Source organism: Mirounga angustirostris, unplaced genomic scaffold (genome assembly GCF_029215605.1).
Source record: "Mirounga angustirostris isolate CCGP_5_RB_7025 unplaced genomic scaffold, mMirAng1.0.hap1 SCAF_2, whole genome shotgun sequence".
Taxonomy (NCBI): domain Eukaryota; kingdom Metazoa; phylum Chordata; class Mammalia; order Carnivora; family Phocidae; genus Mirounga; species Mirounga angustirostris.
Genome location: NW_026991710.1, coordinates 82,937,875 through 82,956,637, shown reverse-complemented (window position 1 = coordinate 82,956,637; position 18,763 = coordinate 82,937,875). Strand labels below are relative to the sequence as shown.

Genomic DNA, 18,763 nt, shown 5'->3' with positions numbered 1-18,763 from the left:
AGTGCTTCTCTGCTTGGCAGGTGTCCTGGTCAGTTAGTTTGAGGAAGAGATGAAGCTGCCTTTGTTAGTTACAAATTCTGCTGTCTCATCCCAGGAATCTGTAGTTGATTTCCAGTCTCATGTAATCAGTTTATGCTTCTAATACAGGCATATTAAATGCAAGGCATGTGTACTTGCATTTTCTCCAAGCATGTAACCATGGGAAACATGGTTGATCATCCATAAAACTGTTTTCTAGAGCCCAAACATGGCCTGAGTAGTATCCTTAACACAGTCCTCCAGGAAGTGACTAGAAACTAATTTGCAACCCCTGTCCTAACATGTTTTGGAAAGAAAATATGGTAAGCTCCTGGGATCGTAAGTTTTATTGGGAAGGAAAGTCCCAGAGCATGCTCTATTCATGCAAATGACATGTTTAAGGTAGTTGCTATTGTCTGAAGGGGAATCCTTGCAAGAGGAAGTGTCTTTCCTGAGCCCAAAGTTCCCATCCAAGAAAACGGAGAGGTCCTAGCCTGAGTGTTCAGATTGTATTTTGAACACTTGAAATGCTGAAAGCTTCTTTTAGCCTGTGGTTGCCCAGTAGGTATGTCAGCTCACCTTTGGTTTTCAAGAACATACCGAATAAAAGAGATTCAGTATAATAAAATATGTCAAATATGGTAAAGATATAAATACAGGACTTTTCTGCTCTTGCCTTCTTTGATTCTTCTTAGAAGAAGGCTCCATTCCTGGATCCAACCTACATGTGTGTGTGTCTCAGAATACAACTAGATAAAAGGAAGTAGGTCCCTGTTCATTGAGGGGCATATAAACTTCTTTTTCCAGGTAAATGACTTTAAAGTAGTGAGGTTATTTTAATAATCTCTTTAGTGGGGAGCATGGGTTCTATTGGTTCTTTCAAAGAGACCACAACCAATGGCTGGTCAGGACAGATACTGCACTTATTTGTCTATTAGTTATTGAAAAAGACAGGGTAGAAAATTCTGTTCGGATAGCATTACAAGTGAACAAAGAGAGCAGGCAGCCAGGAAGTAGGTGGAAATAGCAGGTGAAGTGCTTTATTGATTAAGCAATTTCCCAGCCAGGTGAGACAATGTAGGATGGGCATGGGATTTGGGCTTTAGGATGAGTGGCACATAGATCAAAAGGGTAAGAAAGGAATGGTTCCAAAATGGATGCATATTTTTAAAAAATATGAAGGCCTTATCACATTTTTGATACTCAGGTCAGCTGGTTTCCTTGGCAACTAGAGCCCACCTCATTTAGGTGCTCAATCTATAGTAAATGTAGGCTACTCTTGGACTGTACCAAGGTCTCGTCACTCTTAACTCAAAATTCCGCTCATCTATGTGCTGTAATTTTAATATCCCCCATTTGACAGTGTGGATGATCTCTATTTAGTAGAGGTATGATATATGCAGCAGTATAAAAGAGAAACTCAGCAGCATAAGGAGGATTTAGGAGCCCAGGACTGAAATCAGACATCCAAGTACAACTCGTGCATTGACACTGGAAACCTCAGTGTCCTCTTCAGTAAAGTGGGGTTAATAAAAATAATAAAAACTCCTTTATGATACTGTAGTGTGAACAAACCAGGCATTTTCTATATGTCTTAGATAGGGTGGCCAGGGAAAATACACAACACTGAATTAAATTTGAATTTCAGATAAACAAAATTTTTTAAGTATATTGTATGCAGTATTTAGGACATATTTCCAAGAAACATTTATTGGTTGCTTCTCTGTTTTTTTTTAAAGATTTTATTTATTTATTTGGGAGAGAAAGAATGAGAGAGAGAGAGCACATGAAGGGGGAGGGTCGAGGGAGAAGCAGACTCCCCGCTGAGCAGGGAGCCTGATGAGGAACTCGATCCTGGGACTCCAGGATCATGACCTGAGCCGAAGGCAGTCGCTTAACCAACTGAGCCACCCAGGCGCCCCAGCTTCTCAGTATTTTTATTTGTTAAGTCTGACAGCCCTAGTCTTAGAGGATGAGTGGACATGGAGCTTTCACTCTTGATGGGGTGGTACAGCCTGACTTTGGTGGACAACTCTTATAGACAATGCCCAAGCCTGTAGGAGCAATGGTGAGTTGTCTTTATGGGGCCTTTAAGATTTTAATGGCTGAGGCAGCAGATATGTAGATAGGGATTTCAAAGTAGAGCAAAAGAGGAGAAAGATGGTGGCATCTGACTGATAGCTCAATATGCTATTGATGAGACACTTCCTGGGGGTTCCCAAGATTGAGAGACTGGAAAAGGAATGGAGATTCCATAATCAACTCAGGAACCCAAGATAAGAGAACATACCATTTACAAATTAAAAAAAAAAAATCCCTAGGCAATGATGTAGCCTGAAGAAACATAGGAATGTAGGATCCAGGACAAACTCTAACTCTGTAAAGAGCATGGTGAAACCCGAGTGTTGGGTAAATATTTATAACAGAAATGCATAGCAACCTTGAGTTCCAATGTGATTTAAAATGGTTAACCCATTGTTTCTCCCTGATGAAGAGGTAAGATTTAATAATTAGTCTGTAGGCTGCTATTTTCCCTGGTGCTGTCCTTGTGGAAGGCGGTCAGCAACACAACTCCCTCCTGGGTAAAGTTTGAATTTAATTACGTTCAGGGACTACACGGAATGCACCAATTCATTAACCTTGTTTACTTCAAGATGCTAAATTGATGCACTTATTCAAATAGGGTGGTTTCACATACTCATCTTAGGCCTCTTACTTGCAAAAGAAAAATGTCATCTTTAGCAAGTAATTATAGCCCAAAAGGCCATAACTAGGAAGCAAGGCCTTATAAAAGAAACACTGAAGATGCCATTAGCAGCTGGTCCTGGGAGAACCCAAGGGCCCGGCTGACACGTTTTGAGCAAAGTGACCAGCTGTAGCCCTCAATCTATATGGCCCACACTGCCAGCCCACACCGTGAGACCCACATGGCTTAGATTTTCAAAACTGTAATTTCTGCTCATGGCTGATGGATGACCAGCCTGATAGACTTCTAACACAGGGAGCGAAGGAACTGCCCTCCAACAATCTCTAAAGAAAAAAGTTACATCCACAGGAGGTATTATTTTTCTGCATTATTTTCGTGTCACTCTAGAAAAATCTCAAAGTGCACAAAATCTCCAATTCCATGCTCTTAGACCACAGTCACTTTAGGAAGGTTTGCCAAGTCTTATCTCTTTCTCATTTTTTTTTTTTCTGTAAGAACCCATCTTATAATTGGCTTCCTTGACCCAGAAATAATTCTGGAGCATCTAAAGCTTAGTGTCGGTCAGCTCGGCTCTTGGCTACTCTGAATTCACTAACTCTAGGCCTCTGGAGTTTCTTGACAAAATTGGCTCAGATCACATTTTCCTGGATAGCTTAATTTCAAATGAACTTTGTCCAACACTAAGGTTATTCCAGGAGTTTACAATGGCCCTAGGAAGACTCCAGCCTGCTGCATGAAAGCTGCATGGTTGAATGAGTGCTAGGGATAGCAGGTGACACCTGCCCAACACCGCCAACCTATATTGTTCCCTCCCCAACTTCTCTGTGAACTTTCTCTCCTGATACTTTTTTCCTGCTGAGAAGCTTCCAAAATTTTCTCCTCATAGTAGTCAAAACATCCACCACCAAACAGAATTACCCCGCTAGATGAAACAGGCTATAGAACCAGAAGATTCTATACTGTGGGAAGATCATTCAAGTCACTTCCCTCTAACTCTGAATCCTGATTTTCAGGTCCAAGAACAATGAAAACAACAAGAACACACAATAATAACAATGTCAGACACGTGCCAGATGCGTGCCATGTATTATCTCTAACGCTTGAAATAGTCCCGCAAGCATTTCCAAACAGGAACATGAGGCCCACAAAGACTGAACAACTTGGTCAAGGGCATACACAATCAGGAACGGGCAGTGCTAGATTCATACTCGGGAATGTCTGTGTCTAAAGCTGATGCTTTTTCTTCTAAAATATTCTGTTGCCCCCAATTATGGAAACTGTTCTTAGGAAAAACTTTGCACATTAGTTTGCCAAAGAGAGGTTGTTCTGGTTGTAATTCCTGCCTATATAAAAAACTGTGAGTTTGGTTCATGCCTCAGTCAAGTATCTTTTCAATCCCCTAGCTGAATTAAAGCTTCCTGCTTTGAGTTAATAGTATAAAAATCATACTCCTAAACATATAATTTTGTTTCCTTTAGCCCTTAGCCCGTGCCCCTTTCTTGATAGAGCACCCAGCCAAGTGGGCCTTTGAATCTGTTTCTAATAAAGGAGGCTGATTCTGCACCTTTTATTTTAAAGAGGAAGATAAAGGAAGGTTGTCTGTCACTGATTTGTCTCAAGGCATGTAACAGCAAGACATCTTGGTAGAGCTGAGGCTTAGCCCTCGGGCCACTGCATTGATTGTTATTTCTTCTGATGTCCACACCTCTTCGCAGGCTTCCAGAGCGGGGCTGGGATATTGCAGAATATCATGGACGTAACCATCTGCACTACTGAAAGGAATATGCTCCAAACAGTCTGCTCATTGCTGCAGAAAGAAATATCATATGAGAGACCAACTCTTGGTCTCCGTTTCCTCATTTATAAAGCAGTTGGCAAAATTTTCAAAACTACAGGTTTCTTTTATGAAAGAAAATCCTATGCAGAAACCCCGAAACTGATAGAACGGGAAACACTGTGGCTGAAACACAGGGTTGGAAAGCACCACCAGGGGCCTCACCTGGAGTCTTCCCTATTCCTCGCCCTGAGTTGCCTTTGGGGCACTTGCCTAAGAAGCTCTCCAAGACACAGCGTGACAACGACTGGATGAGATTTTCTTGAGGCCCGTCTCCAGCTCTGGCATTCAAGGATCTGTGGATTCCCTTCCTCCATGCGTCTGTCACATCAGGGGCACGGAAAGGCGTTGTCCCCTCCTGTAGCCATTGATCCCTCTCAGCCCACACTGGCGACGCTCCTACGATTCTGGAGGGTTGATGTTAGCTTCTCTCCTACTCCCACGCCTCTGGACCTTGTGAGTTCAGGGCAGGAGCCCGTCCCATTGCCTCGATTTCCCCAGGCACTGCTATTCCCGACTCGCTCTCAGAAACTTCGCGAAACAGTTATCTTGCTTCTCATTGCATACAAAGGTCAGGACATTCCACGTTCTTCAACGGTTTTCAAGAAATATTTCAGCACATTCGACTCTGGATGTCTCGGGGAGGAAGAAAAGTGTTACACATTCACTTCCTTGTAGAGCTAGAGACCCTTTGTAGAGGAAGCAAGCCAATGGTGATGACTTGAAGGTAGGATGCGGGGTTCGGACTACTACTGCCTCCCAGTGGTCCTTCGGGGGATCGCAGTAATGATGCTCCAACAGAGGGAAGAGAGTTCTAATGAAAAATCACAACAGATCCAACATAATCCAATGCAGAAGAGCCCTTATCTGCTGTTTTTTAGTAGTAGCACCGTTAGAAATGGGCTGAGTATCTTTTGAGCAAATGTGTTCGGGAATCTGCATTTGTATATCAGCTTTGCCAAATTATAAGCTGTGTAAAATAGGGTAAAAAACGGACCCCCTCTGAGCATTAATTTCCTTTTCTTCAGTAGAGATAATGACACCCACCTTGCAAGGTTTTGTGAGAATTAAATGACGTGGCGTGCTAGATTTCCCACCAAGTGCCTGGTACATACTTGGGGTTCAGTTAAACGGTAGCTATTTTCCTTTAAATGAAAGGGACATTGGACAAACTGTGAATACATCCTGTGGCCGAAAGCAGAAAGATCATTTCACTGGTGTTCAGTAGGGGAAATATGATTAATTTTCCCTCTTCTTAGACAAATATTTGTGAACACTGCAGACATTATGCCATTTTAGTACAAAATCAGAGTGGTCTTGAAAATGGTAAAACAGCCAATGATGTAATTTCCCCTAAAGTGTATCATATTTAGTTCTCGTCTCAGAAAATAAGAGAGAGGAGGAAAAAAAAAAAAAAACAGAAATAGAGACTTGACAAGTAAAAAGAATCACATGCTTTTAACAGTGCCATGTAATGGAGTTCAACCAATAAATTCTTTTTCCTTTCTTTTAGATAAATCTTCAAGGAAAAATCATGAGAAGAATGCTGGGGATATTTCTTGGTTTGGATACCAGGTTGTGGCAACTTCCTTTCTTTTTAAAACTTCTTTCAATTTGCTTTAGGTTGTTTTCTTAGCTATTTTATCATAAGGAGGAGTCGATGGGGGTGGGAATGCTATTTGGGGATCATCTTTCAAGAAAAACGATCCAAAATACTCCACAAGGATGAGCCAAATAAAATAGCATTTGACAGGTTAGAAGCTCCACTGGTAGGTTTTACAATCCATATTCCAAGCACCCAGAACTTCCTGACAAGAGCTGGTGCAAATTATTCTTTTCACATGTTGATTATCACCTGAAATTGTATCTGTAATATTGCTTCCAGGATCATAACAGCTGAGGGATCAGAGACACACTATCTAGAAAGGAAAGTTTTAAAGAAAGCATTTACAAACATGAACTCAAATATCCCATTTCAGAAAAATATAACAGATAGGCGGATGTTACATAAGCTCCAGGAATACTCTGTGTGTGTGTGTCTCTTCTAATTGGGACTGAGTACATGCAGAGCTATGTTTAAGCAAAACCAGTTACCATGGTGACACAGTACCCCATCTAAGTGCAGTGTGTGACTTCTAATTCTGTTTGTGTGTTAACTATTTAGCTGAAAACCAGGGAACATCTTAGAAGCCCAACAGACCGATCAAGAGTACCTCTCCAGGTTTCTTTATTTTTGCCCTGTCTCTGTCCTGGTCAACCTCTTCTGTCTTCAGACCAAATATTCAGTTTTCTTCTCTACATGATTATGGGTGAATACTTCTTTTTTCTTTTGACTGTACAACTTCAAAAAGAATCCAGAAAGGCTGACTGTTTCTCCTGTTACTACAGGACAGAACTCCAACCTGCTAAACAAGTCAATTCATTTTTAGAGAATTTATTTGTTAGTTCTCATTGGAGGTGGCATTTTCAAAATAAATCCCTAATATTAGAGCCTGTTGGTCTCTCTAATTTTAGACTTTTCCCTCCCACGCCCAGTCACGAGTTCTTCATTTTAGAGTCATGCTCTCTGGCTGAAGTATGAGGAAGCTGTTTTTTAGAAAAAAATGGAACACCAGTACATGTTGAAATAAACAAGAATATATAAATTCCAATCCTTTAGAAATTATGTTCTAAAAACTTAATGTTTGATAAGAGCTCTTTCAATATTTATAAGAGCAAATTATACCCATTTTTCGTGATTTCGTAGTTAAGCACTTGCTGTTTTGTCAGATCAATGGCAGGGGCAATTCCAAGTGAAACTATGAAAGTTACTTAAGAAGCTTAGTGAGTCCCTGACAAGAGCCAACCCTTGGTTAACCAAGTCTTGGCCCCATGGTCTGGAGGAAAGAATCACCTGGGCCAGGAATTAAACACATGATCTCCAGCCAACCTTCTGACAGAGTTATTTAGAAGAACCAAATCTATTAGTTGAATTTTTACCTCTTCTCCCTTTTCCACATTGTAATAGGTGTCCTGATAAATTAAGCTTCCAAAAAAGCTAGAGGAACAGAAGAATTGAAATATTACACTTTATCAGTGAAGAAGTGAAAAAAATTATGGCCAGAAAGCCCAAGGAAGAACAGTTACCTGTCGCTTCTGTGTGATAGATTTAGTTTTCATTGACTGAAGTAAATGTCTGTTCTTGGTTAGTGCTATAGGAAATTAGATTGAAAAAAAAAAAAGACTCCATCTGGCCTTCTGAGTCCTTGCAATCTAGTGTGGAAATAGGAATATAGAGTTTTGTAGCTAGTTATTAAGTGGTAATCTTTGCGACTTTAATGTCTACAGCCTTGGGAGTCCACTTATGTAAAAGGAGTAATATGTGCTATAAGACTATAAGCTGAGAGTCTTTGAATACCAGATAATCACAGAATTTATTCTGAAAAAACTCAAATTATTTAAATTAGATGGTAATAGTATGAATTCTTGTGCTGTGTGGATGAATAGAGCTAATCTATAGAGTGCTGAATGTGGGAGGTGTGCTGTGTGAGATTTCTTTTTTCTCTTTGTGTAAGCGATCGTGAAAATTTATGATATGCCTATTTCATTTGTTTGCACAGCTAAATAGTCATTTCCAAGAATGTGGAACAATTGCTTTTCTAGGAAGTAAGATTTCAGAACCATTTTTATTCCAAATTTGGGGTCAACTCTAATGACAGATGCACCATCCTTAGGAAAGTCAAACTGACTTTCTCCTGCTCAGGCCTAATTAATGTATGAGCTAGCTATGGTTTGGTTGAGCTCTTTTTAAAAATTCCTCTTCATTTTTAAATTATGGGACATAATTGCCATAAACCATTCCCTCCCTTTGTATCTCCATTCCCTTCTGATCTTTATCTCACTAGTACCTCTCTCCCACCAAAATGCAACCATCTACTCCATGAGAACAATCACTGTTAACACCTTGGTTTGTATCTTAAGATTGTTTTTTTGCATATGCAATTATATATGTAAACATACATATTTTGCCACCTCGTTATACCAGGAGAACCTGGAAGTGTGGACAGTATTGACACACTTATCTCTGGAGTCCCGAGGGTGGAGCAAAGCATTTCCTTTAATTCATGCCACCTGTCAGTTCAGACAGATCCCAGTTGAGACATAATCACAGAGATCTCATCCCTCTCACTCTGGTTTACTCCTTCTCCTCCTCCACAAGCTCCTGGTCTTACCTATGACTTTCATTGAAAACTTTGATGCTCAAGTGCCTGGATGTCACCTAGAGACAGAAGACAGAGTCCACCCCTTCTCTCCTGAGCTCTACAGAGCCAAAGAAAGCTGGAGCACCTTCCAGTCTTCAGAGTAAAATATCTACAAGCCAAACCAGTACTTTTCTGGCTAATAGTGACAGTTTCTCCTGGCAAATGTTTGTGTGTTATGCTCAAAAATCTTTGTATTATGTCTCACCAAGGACCACTCACCCTTAATAAGACATGACAAGAGCAGGGAGAGACAGGAGAGGAAAAGAAAGGAAAGAGGAGGCCCCTGAGTGCTATCTAGAAATATTTGCCCCCTGCCCCCCGCTACACATTTATATATTTTAAAAATGAAACCATCCTATATAGATTATTCCATGTTTTATATATATTTTTTTATTTAACAGTATATCATGGAGAATATTTAAAGGTCAGGATATTTTTGATGGTGTATAAAATTCAACTGTATGAATGTTATCACTTATTTATTTAACAAATCTATTTTGGAATATTTAGTGTCTTTTTTTTTTAGTATCTTAAATAATGTTGCAAGGAAAATCTTTGTATGCATAGTACACATACTTGAATGAGTGTATCTGTAGGATAAATTTCTAGAAATGGAATTGTTGGCTCAAAGTCATGCACATTTTAAACTGTTATGTGTATTGCCAAGGTGATAAACAATGCTGAGAGATTCTAGTAGTATGCTTGATGGAGCATTCGGGACACATATTTTAATTATTAATTATCAAATAAGTTTCTAAAGATATGGTTTATTAATCTGGGAAAGAGGAGGAGTTAAATAGGGAGGTGGGAAATAAGTAACCCCTCACTAAGACATCCTGGATTCTTAGGTATAATTTTGCTTTAAAGATAATCATCCTGTAGACCTTACTCTGGAAGCTCTCTTCTTTTTATCTTGATGCCATTTATTTTTAGTAGTATGTCTTATTTGTTTATCTGCCAAGTAGTCCTTCAGTCCATCCATCCATCCATCCATCCATGCATCCATCCATCCATCCATCCACCCATCCAACACTGATTATGCTTTTTGTTTGGCTCTGTATTTTACAAGTAAATGGAATTGCTTGGGAACAAGATATACTTGCTCTTAACCTTCAAGAAGCTTATTATCCTACAGATGGATATTAATAAATAAATGAATTAATTGTACCTTAGATGAGTGACACAAAGGAAAAGTACTAGGTGGTACGTAATAGAGGAATCAACTGAAGAACACTTCTTTGACAGTCATCTACTGACTTCCCTTTTCCATGTTTTTAATAACTTTAGCACTTGACTCCTACCCTCTATCATTATCCTTGTGTTCAACGCCTAACACCCTGACTCACAGTTTCTTCTACCCTCCTCTATTCCATCAAACTTATTTTCAGCAACTCATCACAATAGCCTCATTGTAAAACTCCAAAATCCGGAATGGTTTTACCACTATATTTTCAAATTCTGATACTCTTTCACTATGACCGCCTTATTTTCTCACCCCTACTGAACATACTCTTATCCTCCTTAGAATTGCACAACTTGAATGACTATTTACAATGCAAGTGTTTACATGCAATTGTCTCATGTAATCCCTCTCCCAAATCGCATGAAAGAGTCACTATTGTGATCTCATTCAATGAGTATAGAAACGTTAGAAGTTTAGACTTACCCAAGGCCTTCTAGGTCATTGAGTGACTTGAAATAGGTCTTTTGACCCCAGATCTGGGGCTTGTAACTCATATATCATTCTAAATCAATTATCATTTCAGTTTGGGTATTTATAAAATAAACAGATGAAGATGAAAAGGGAAATATAGCAGATTGCAAAGTAGGGGCAATATATTCACAGTGTAGCCTTCTAAGATTTGATAATTTTTTTAAAGATTTTTTAAAGATTTATTTATTTTGGGGGAGGGGCAGAGGGAGAAGGAGAGAGAAGCTCAAGCAGACTCCCTATTGAGTGTGGAGCCCTGACACAGGGCTTGATCCCAGGACCCCAAAATCAAGAGCTGGCTGCTTCACCAACTGAGCCACCCAGGCACCCCTAGCCTTCTGAGATTTAACAAAAGCTCTGACAATGTTAACTGGACTTATAACCCTCTTACTCCATCTCTGGGAGTTCAGGGAGGTGAGCACTTGTACAGAAGACCGACAAAGTCACGTCACTGTGTCTGCTGCATGCCATGTGCTTTGTCAGACTAACCGTGGGTGATGTATTAGACCCTAATACAGGAACCTATTAATAAGTGTTACTGGTACCATGGAGATTTCCCCTTTTTTATGCAAATAAAATTTGCCAAGTACTTTTGTCTACGTCAAGCATCTCAGAGAGCAACAGCCTATTTTAATTTTCCTAATGAATCTACCCTCACTGTTACTTGTCTCACTTTAGTTTTGTTTCTATTTGGTTGTATTGCATTTTTAAAAACATTTCCTTTTTTATGTCTCTTTTCATAGAGATAAACTCTGAGAGCGGGGACTTTGTCTCCTGTTTTTTACCTAGCATCTCAACAGTACCTGTTGAATGCATCTGTGGAATTAAATGGAACCTAGGATCTGACGGTTAACAAAACCAAGTTTTAGAAATATTCATTTGTCCATTTGCCATGCTTTATTATTATTATTATTTGTTCATCTCACCAATGTATTCTTTGAATCTCAACCACGTGCCAGGCACTGTGTTAAGCACCAGGAAAGTAAAGATAAATTAGACACAGCTTTGTCCTGGTGGCCTCACAAAAAGACATTGATTGACATAAAACTAGACAGAAAAAGATGTTATATTGCACTAAGGAAAAGTAGTCCATAAGAATCTTGTTGAAACCCTGGGGGAGATACACACTGAAAAAAAAAAAAAAACCTATGACAAAAAAGAAAAACTAGAAATCGCTTATTTCTAATTTAAGATGCATACCATTTCATTTTTGTCTGTGTTTTGTGTTTTGTTTGTTTAGTGTCTGTTGTTTTATATTAATGGATATTATAAATATATTTTTGCATAAGATCTCAAAGATGTCAAAATTTACTTTCCTAGGCAATATTATTATTTAAGAGTAGAACAAACGATGGTTGAAAATAGAGGGTAGGGGCACATTGGCTCCAAACCAAGAGAAGTTTATGTCTTGCTCAAAGATGGAATGAGGTTGATGTTCTTGATCAGCTAACATTTCTCCTCTCCAAGGTCCCCCAGGGAAGCAGCTTCCTTCTTTTGGCTCTACCATTCTTTAGAACAATAGTTCAGACCCATGTGGTTCTCCAAGTGTGGTCCCGAGACGAGGGGGACTGGCCTCATCTAGGACCTTATTAGAAATACAAATTCTCAGACCCCACCCTAGTCCTACTGAATACAAACTGAGTTCTGGTGATTAACATTTTTAAAAGCCTTCTGGATGACTCTGATCCATGGTAAAATTTGAGAACCACTGCCCCCAGTGTGGAGCCCCACACTCTGTGCATCTAGTAGGTGGTGGGGTAAAAGGAACACCTGCTTCATAAAAATCTTGACCCAAAAAGGTCACACATGAGTTACTTCCTCCACATTTTATCGTCTAGAAATAAAATAATGATACAGCCACAGGATCTCTTCTACGGAGTCTTAAATGCAAACTCATATAGGATGTAGGAGAACTGTGCTTTGGGGGCTGAGGTATGGCTGTGGTGGGATGCTCTGAAACATGATACTGAGAGCTGGGTTCCAGAACATCTGTGTGCTATGTGGTGGCCCTAATACAATTCAATAGACACTGGCAAGATTTGGGGACGGAAAAAAACTTCTTTTGCATACTGATGATCACCAGCGGGAGAGTATATCTTGTTTGAATAATGTTGTGTGAAGTGACAAGTGGGAACGATGACTTCACCACGAAGAATGATTTAAAAAAAGTAACGGGGCAAGTAGAGAGATTTGCCCCTGCTGAAGGAGAGACCAGGCCAGTTATTTATTTATTTATTTATTTATTTATTTATTTATTTATTTATCCATCTATCTTTTGGAGGGGGTAGAAGAGGATGTGGAACTGAGGAAAACAAGTTAAAGATGAGCATGTGTCAACTCGTGGAGAGGCCTTCTTGAAAGACAGATTCCCTGGCCCCAGCCCCGAAGTTTCTGATTCAGTAAGTCAGGGGGAGAGTAGGGGATTTTGCATTTTCTAAGTTCTCTGGTAATGTTGCTGTTGCTGTTCAGGGAGCCTCACCCATTAAGGATTGTAAAAGGAGCCTTTCAGATGAAGCCTGGATCTGGGGAAAATCCTCCTTGCCCTGGGGCTTTTTGACAGGTGTTCACGTGAAATGCAGGCCACAGTAGTTTTCTTTTTGCTGGCAAAGTCAGACGTGTGCTCCTGACCTGAGGGTTGGAGAAGAGATGTTGGCTGCTCTCCAGAGGAAAAAACAACAACTTTGCACTTTGAAGGAATGTTTATTAATCCTCATTATACCAGCAGTTCTTCTTGTAGTGGGAATAAGGAGCTAAAGGTGTAACTCATTTCATTAATTAGACAATCTTTTTCAGTCACAAAAGTGTTTTATTACTCTTTCTTCCTTTCTCACCCTACCCATCAGTCCTGTTGAACATTTCCTAATATGCACAGACATACATACATAGATGTAAACACACAGACAGACACACATACACATACACACACACACTTCCAGTCCCTTCTACCTGTAGACGGAGGTTTGACTTCATGTAGCTACTAAGACATCAGCCTTCATTGTAGCCAAGTAAATGCATTAGGAACACGAAATTATCTTGCTTAATTTAGTTGTCTCCTATAGGATAGCTTGCCTAATAAGTATGGTTTTTCCTGCAGTTTAGGCTGAGTCTGTGAATTTATTGAATCCAATTGCTCTTGCTGCCTTCCGATCTCTCTTTGTTGCTTCTGAATTAAAATTCTGTGTTAGCTACAGCCCGGTATTTCTGCAAACTGCAGGAGGTGTGCATTTTCCTTGTGTGTTATTGTTATTATGATATTAATTATACTACACTCAACTGAATGTCAGCAGTGTCCCAGGAAATGTACTGAGCAAAGATTTTGAAAAGGTCCCTGCCTAGGGATTATGTAAAAGCCATTCAAGTAGAATTGAATTAACATATGACTTAGTTTAGTGTGGCTGAACTTGAATATTGATTGATTCTTTGGATGAGAAGTGAGTTTGTGGGAAAGTAAAAGAAATGAACTCTAGAAATTTTAGGATCTAGTTTTCTGTCACATCCCATGATTTGAAGTAAGAACTGGGTTGCATCTGCAGCAGATAATTTGTGCTTATCCTTCTATTTCTTGGAGTTGAAATAGTAGGATGCATGGACTCAAATTGGCAGTAGGGGAGTGGGAATGATGTCTGATGTCTTCATCACACCATTTTTCAGACCAACTGTGCTCTAGCTTCTTAGCTTTAAATTCTTCATTTTGTTTTTCTGTTACAGGTGGATGAGAGTAACGTTTTGTTTCATGTTAAAAAAGGTTGTATATTTTCTCTATTTTCCTGGGCCACTTCTCCCACCTTGTTTAAATTTTTTTTTTACTGAAGTTTATTATATGTGAATGAAGTACATAAAGTGCATTAATTAAAAATGCATGGATTGATCTATTTTTCCTGTCTACACCTATATAATACCTGGCTCAAGACAGACTATTCTCATACCAAAGAATTTTCCTCATTTTTCAGTCAATACCTCCCCCAAAAGTAATCACTACTCTGATTTCTATGTTCTAACATCTTGAATTAGATTTGCATGCTCTTGAACTTAATATAAATAGCACCATATAGTGTACTTTTTGTGTCTGGTTTCTTCTGATCACTATAATGTCTGGGAAAGTATGTGGTTGCATGTCTGTGGTTGTAATCTATTTTTTATTTCTGTGTAATATTCTGTTTTATGAGCACATACAATTCATTTCCTCATTTTTTTATTATTGGATATGGGTTGTTTCCAGTTTGGGCTGTTATGACGAAAGCTGCCATCAATATTTTTATACGTGTGTTTTGGTGGTCACATGAAATAATTATTCTTGAATCATGGAATCAGCATATGATTAGCTCTAATTTGTAATGGCCATATTCCAAATTATTTTATTAATTTATACTTCCTCCAGCAATGTTTCAGAGTTCCAGTTGTTCCACATTCTCATCCGTGTTTGGTATTGTAAGTCTTCAAAATGTTAGCTATTCTTGTGGGCATGCATTAGTATCTCATTGCCAACCTAGTTTTTTTTTTTTTAATCAATTAATGAAACTTCTAGATTAAATGAAAAAGAATTCTTAAGGTTGTTTAGAAAATGTCAGTTTAATCAGCTGTCAATATTTTAAAGCCACGAGAGACATCTACACAGTTATTAACTAGTCAGGTTCAGTGACAAATGGTGAGCTGAGATTCACACAAGAAATTATTATTATTAAATGCATGCTAGGTAACAATTAATTTGCTAAAGTATTTATTGTTGTGACTGTGATACAGCACTAACATTGTTTCTAAACACTCCACAGTTTGTGCTGCTTTCAGACCCTAATGTAATCCAGATGTCCTCACCCGATCTAAGTACAGTTCTTTAATGAACTCCACAGTCTTTAGAGCCCCAAGCATTTACTCTAAGAACAGAACCCACAAACTAAACAAGATAATTTTTTTTTCTGAGAAGCTGCTATCAACATTTTTGTACACTTTTTGGTGATCTTATACTCCTGGGTCATTAACTTTTTTCAAATAATTTCGAAAATTTGTCACAGGGCGCGTGGGTGGCTCAATCGTTAAGCGTCTGCCTTCGGCTCAAGTCATGATCCCAGGGTCCTGGGATCGAGCCCCACATCAGGCTCCCTGCTCCGCGGGAAGCCTGCTTCTCCCTCTCCCATTCCCCCTGCTTGTGTTCCATCTCTCCCTATATTTCTCTCTGTCAAATAAATATATAAAATCTTAAAAAAAAAAAAAGAAAATTTGTCTTTGTGCCATAATGGGAAAGTCAAACGATGAGGTGTTTTCTCTATTAATTGTTTTTGGGAAAAGGCTGTTCTTTTGTCTCCATTGGGCCTTTTTTTTATCCTTTTCCAGCTTACCTTTGTTCTGGGTGTCAGAGTAGGGGCTGACTAGGCCAGAGACGCTGCTGCAATCTCACTTTCAACGAGTGGTGTTTGGAAACCCAGATTTCTGGGTTGGATTAGAGGCAAACAAGACTTGAAGGAAGGGGACCACATCTCAGTTCAGGCAGTTTTGTAGTTTCTTTGTTCAAGTCTTCTGACAACTTCTTTTGATGAACAAATACTGAGTAGGGTGGAGCAATAGAACAATAAGTGAAAGAACAATGGAATTCTTTAAAGTGGTTTTTAAAACATCCTTAACAATTGTCGGAATGACTTCTATCTGCAGTTGAACCCAAATGCTGAGGCCAGAGAAGAAAGGGAATCACTGACACAGAAGAGGGAACTGCTTTAGCAGTATGTGATGTTGATGAGGTCCAACACAGCAGTGTAATATAGTTAATAAGTACCAAGACAATTCAATGGGAGAAAGAATAGTGTTTTCAATAAATGTGGACAATTGGGTATCCACATGCAAAAGAATGCAGTTGGACTCCTACTTCACAACATATTCAAAAATTAACTGAAAAAGGATCAAAGACCTAAGTGTAAGAGCTAAAACTATAAAGCTCTTAGAATAAAACGTAACTGTAAATCTTTGTGACTCTGACTTGCGCAATGATTTCTTAGATTTGACACAAAAAGCACAAGCAACCAAAATAAAAATAGATAAATTGGACTTCATCAAACTTTAAAACTTCTGTTCAAAGGACTCTATAAAAAAAGTGGAAGACAACCCACAACATGGGAAAAAATATTTGCAAACATATATATCTATAAGGGACTAGTATCCAAAATGTATAATTATTCACCTCAATGACTAAAATACAAATCACCTAATTTTTAAAAATGGGCAAAGGATTTGAATAGACATTTTCCAAAGAAGATATACAAATGGGCAACAAGCACATGAAAGGATGATCAACATCATTAGTTATTAAAGACTACAAATCAAAATCACAGTGAGATACTATTTCATACCTATAACAATGGCTAGAACTAAAAAGCCTAATAATAGCAAGCACTGGGAAGAATGAAGAGAAATAGGGACCCTCTCACATATTACTGATGGGATTGTAAAATGACATAGCCACTTTGGAAAAACAGTTTGGCAGTTCCTCAGAAAGTTAAACGTAGAGTTTCTATATGACCCAGAAATTTCATTCCTAGGTATATACCCAAGACAATTGAGCATCTATCTATACAAAAACTTATACATGATATTCATAGCAGCAATATTCATAATAGCCAAAAAGTATAAACCAAATATCCATCAATTGATGAATGAATTTAAAAAAGTGGTATATCTATGCAATAGAATATTATTCAGCCATAAAAATGGACAAAAAGGGGCAACCTGGGTCAGTCAGTCAGTTATGCATCTGCCTTAGGCTCAGATCATGATCACAGGGTCCTGGGATCAAGCCCCAAGTCAGGCTCCCTGCATAGTGGAGAGTCTCCTTCTCCCTCTGGCCCTCCCCACTCTTGTGCTCTCTCTCTCTCAAATAAATAAATAAAATCTTAAAAAAAATATCTGGGATATGTTACAGCATGGATGAACTTTAAAAACATGCTAAGCAAAAGAAACCAGATATAAAAGACCATATTTTGATTCCTTTTATATGAAATATCCAGATTAAGCAAATCCACAGAGACAGAAAGTAGGTTAATGTTTGCTAGAGAAGAATGGGGAGTGATTGCTAATGGATATAGTATTTTGGTGAGGGTGGTACTCTTCTGGAATTAAATAGTGGTGATGGTTGCTTAACTCTGTGAATATATGAAAACCCAATGAATTGTATAATTTAAATGAGTAAATTATATGGTATGTGAATTATATTTCAATTAAAATATTGTCTAAGAAAAAATAGTTAATGTAATATTTGTTTATTTTCTGAATATGCAATATCTTTATATTCTTGTAAATCTAATATTTAATATTTTAATATTATTTATTACTGTAATAGAAATATATGACTTTGGATTAGTTCTTCAATCTTTATAGGCTTTCGGTTTCTCAATATAAAATAATGAATCAATACGAAAATAATTGTCAAAATCTCAATAAGAAACTACCAGTTTCAAATATTCTGTGTTGAAATAGTCTGTGTAAAATATATGAAATATAGAAATCAAATATCAGCAATTTGATTCTTATAGACTGTCTTGTATGAAAAAATATGTAAAATTTAAAAAATTATAATAGGCAGTGTGTTTTATTGACAAAGTTTTCATTTTATTTCCTTTTATTCTTCTATGGTGAAGTAGGAAATTCAAAACACAAAATCAAATGTAAAGATTTTATTCTGGAAACAACTAAGTGTCCCTGAACAGTGTCCATGGGGATGAATGGATAAAGAAGACGTGTGTGTGTATGTATAATATGCATATATATATATATATATATATACACATATATATATAATACATATAACAAAATATTATTCAGCCATGAGAAAGAAGGAAATCCTACCATTTGTGACAATATGGACATTGTGCTAAGTGACATAAGTCAGACGGAGAAAGACAAATACTGCATGGTATCACTTATATGTGAAATCTAAAAAGAGGTCAAAGTCATAGAAACAGAAGTAGAAAAGTGGTTGTCAGGGACCGGGGATGGGGAAAATAAAAAGAGGCTGGTAAAAGGATACAAACTTTCAGCTATAAGATGAATAAGAGCTGAGGATCTGATGTACAATATGGTTACAATAGTTGATAACAAACACTGTATTGTATAATTGAAATTTGTTAAGAGAGTAAAACTTAAGTGTGGGAAGTGTTTTCATAAAAAAAAAGATATATGAGTTGATAAATGTGTTAAAATTAACTAGATGGGGTGAATACTTTCACAATGTATAACAAACCACCACAATGTATACTTTAAAAATCTTACAA

At 38.1% G+C, this 18,763-nt stretch overlaps 1 long non-coding RNA gene across 2 annotated transcripts; it reads left to right on the top strand.

Annotated features, from left to right (window-relative positions):
• Window positions 1-2,885: 2,885 nt before the first annotated feature.
• Window positions 2,886-17,366, top strand: LOC135363626 (uncharacterized). 2 transcript variants are annotated; one of them, XR_010409483.1, is made up of 3 exons: window positions 2,886-5,286; window positions 6,073-6,134; window positions 12,800-17,366. It is a non-coding gene; the product is annotated as an uncharacterized LOC135363626 (long non-coding RNA). The 2 variants fall into 2 exon arrangements; XR_010409482.1 differs by having other exon boundaries at window positions 12,793-17,366.
• Window positions 17,367-18,763: the final 1,397 nt, after the last annotated feature.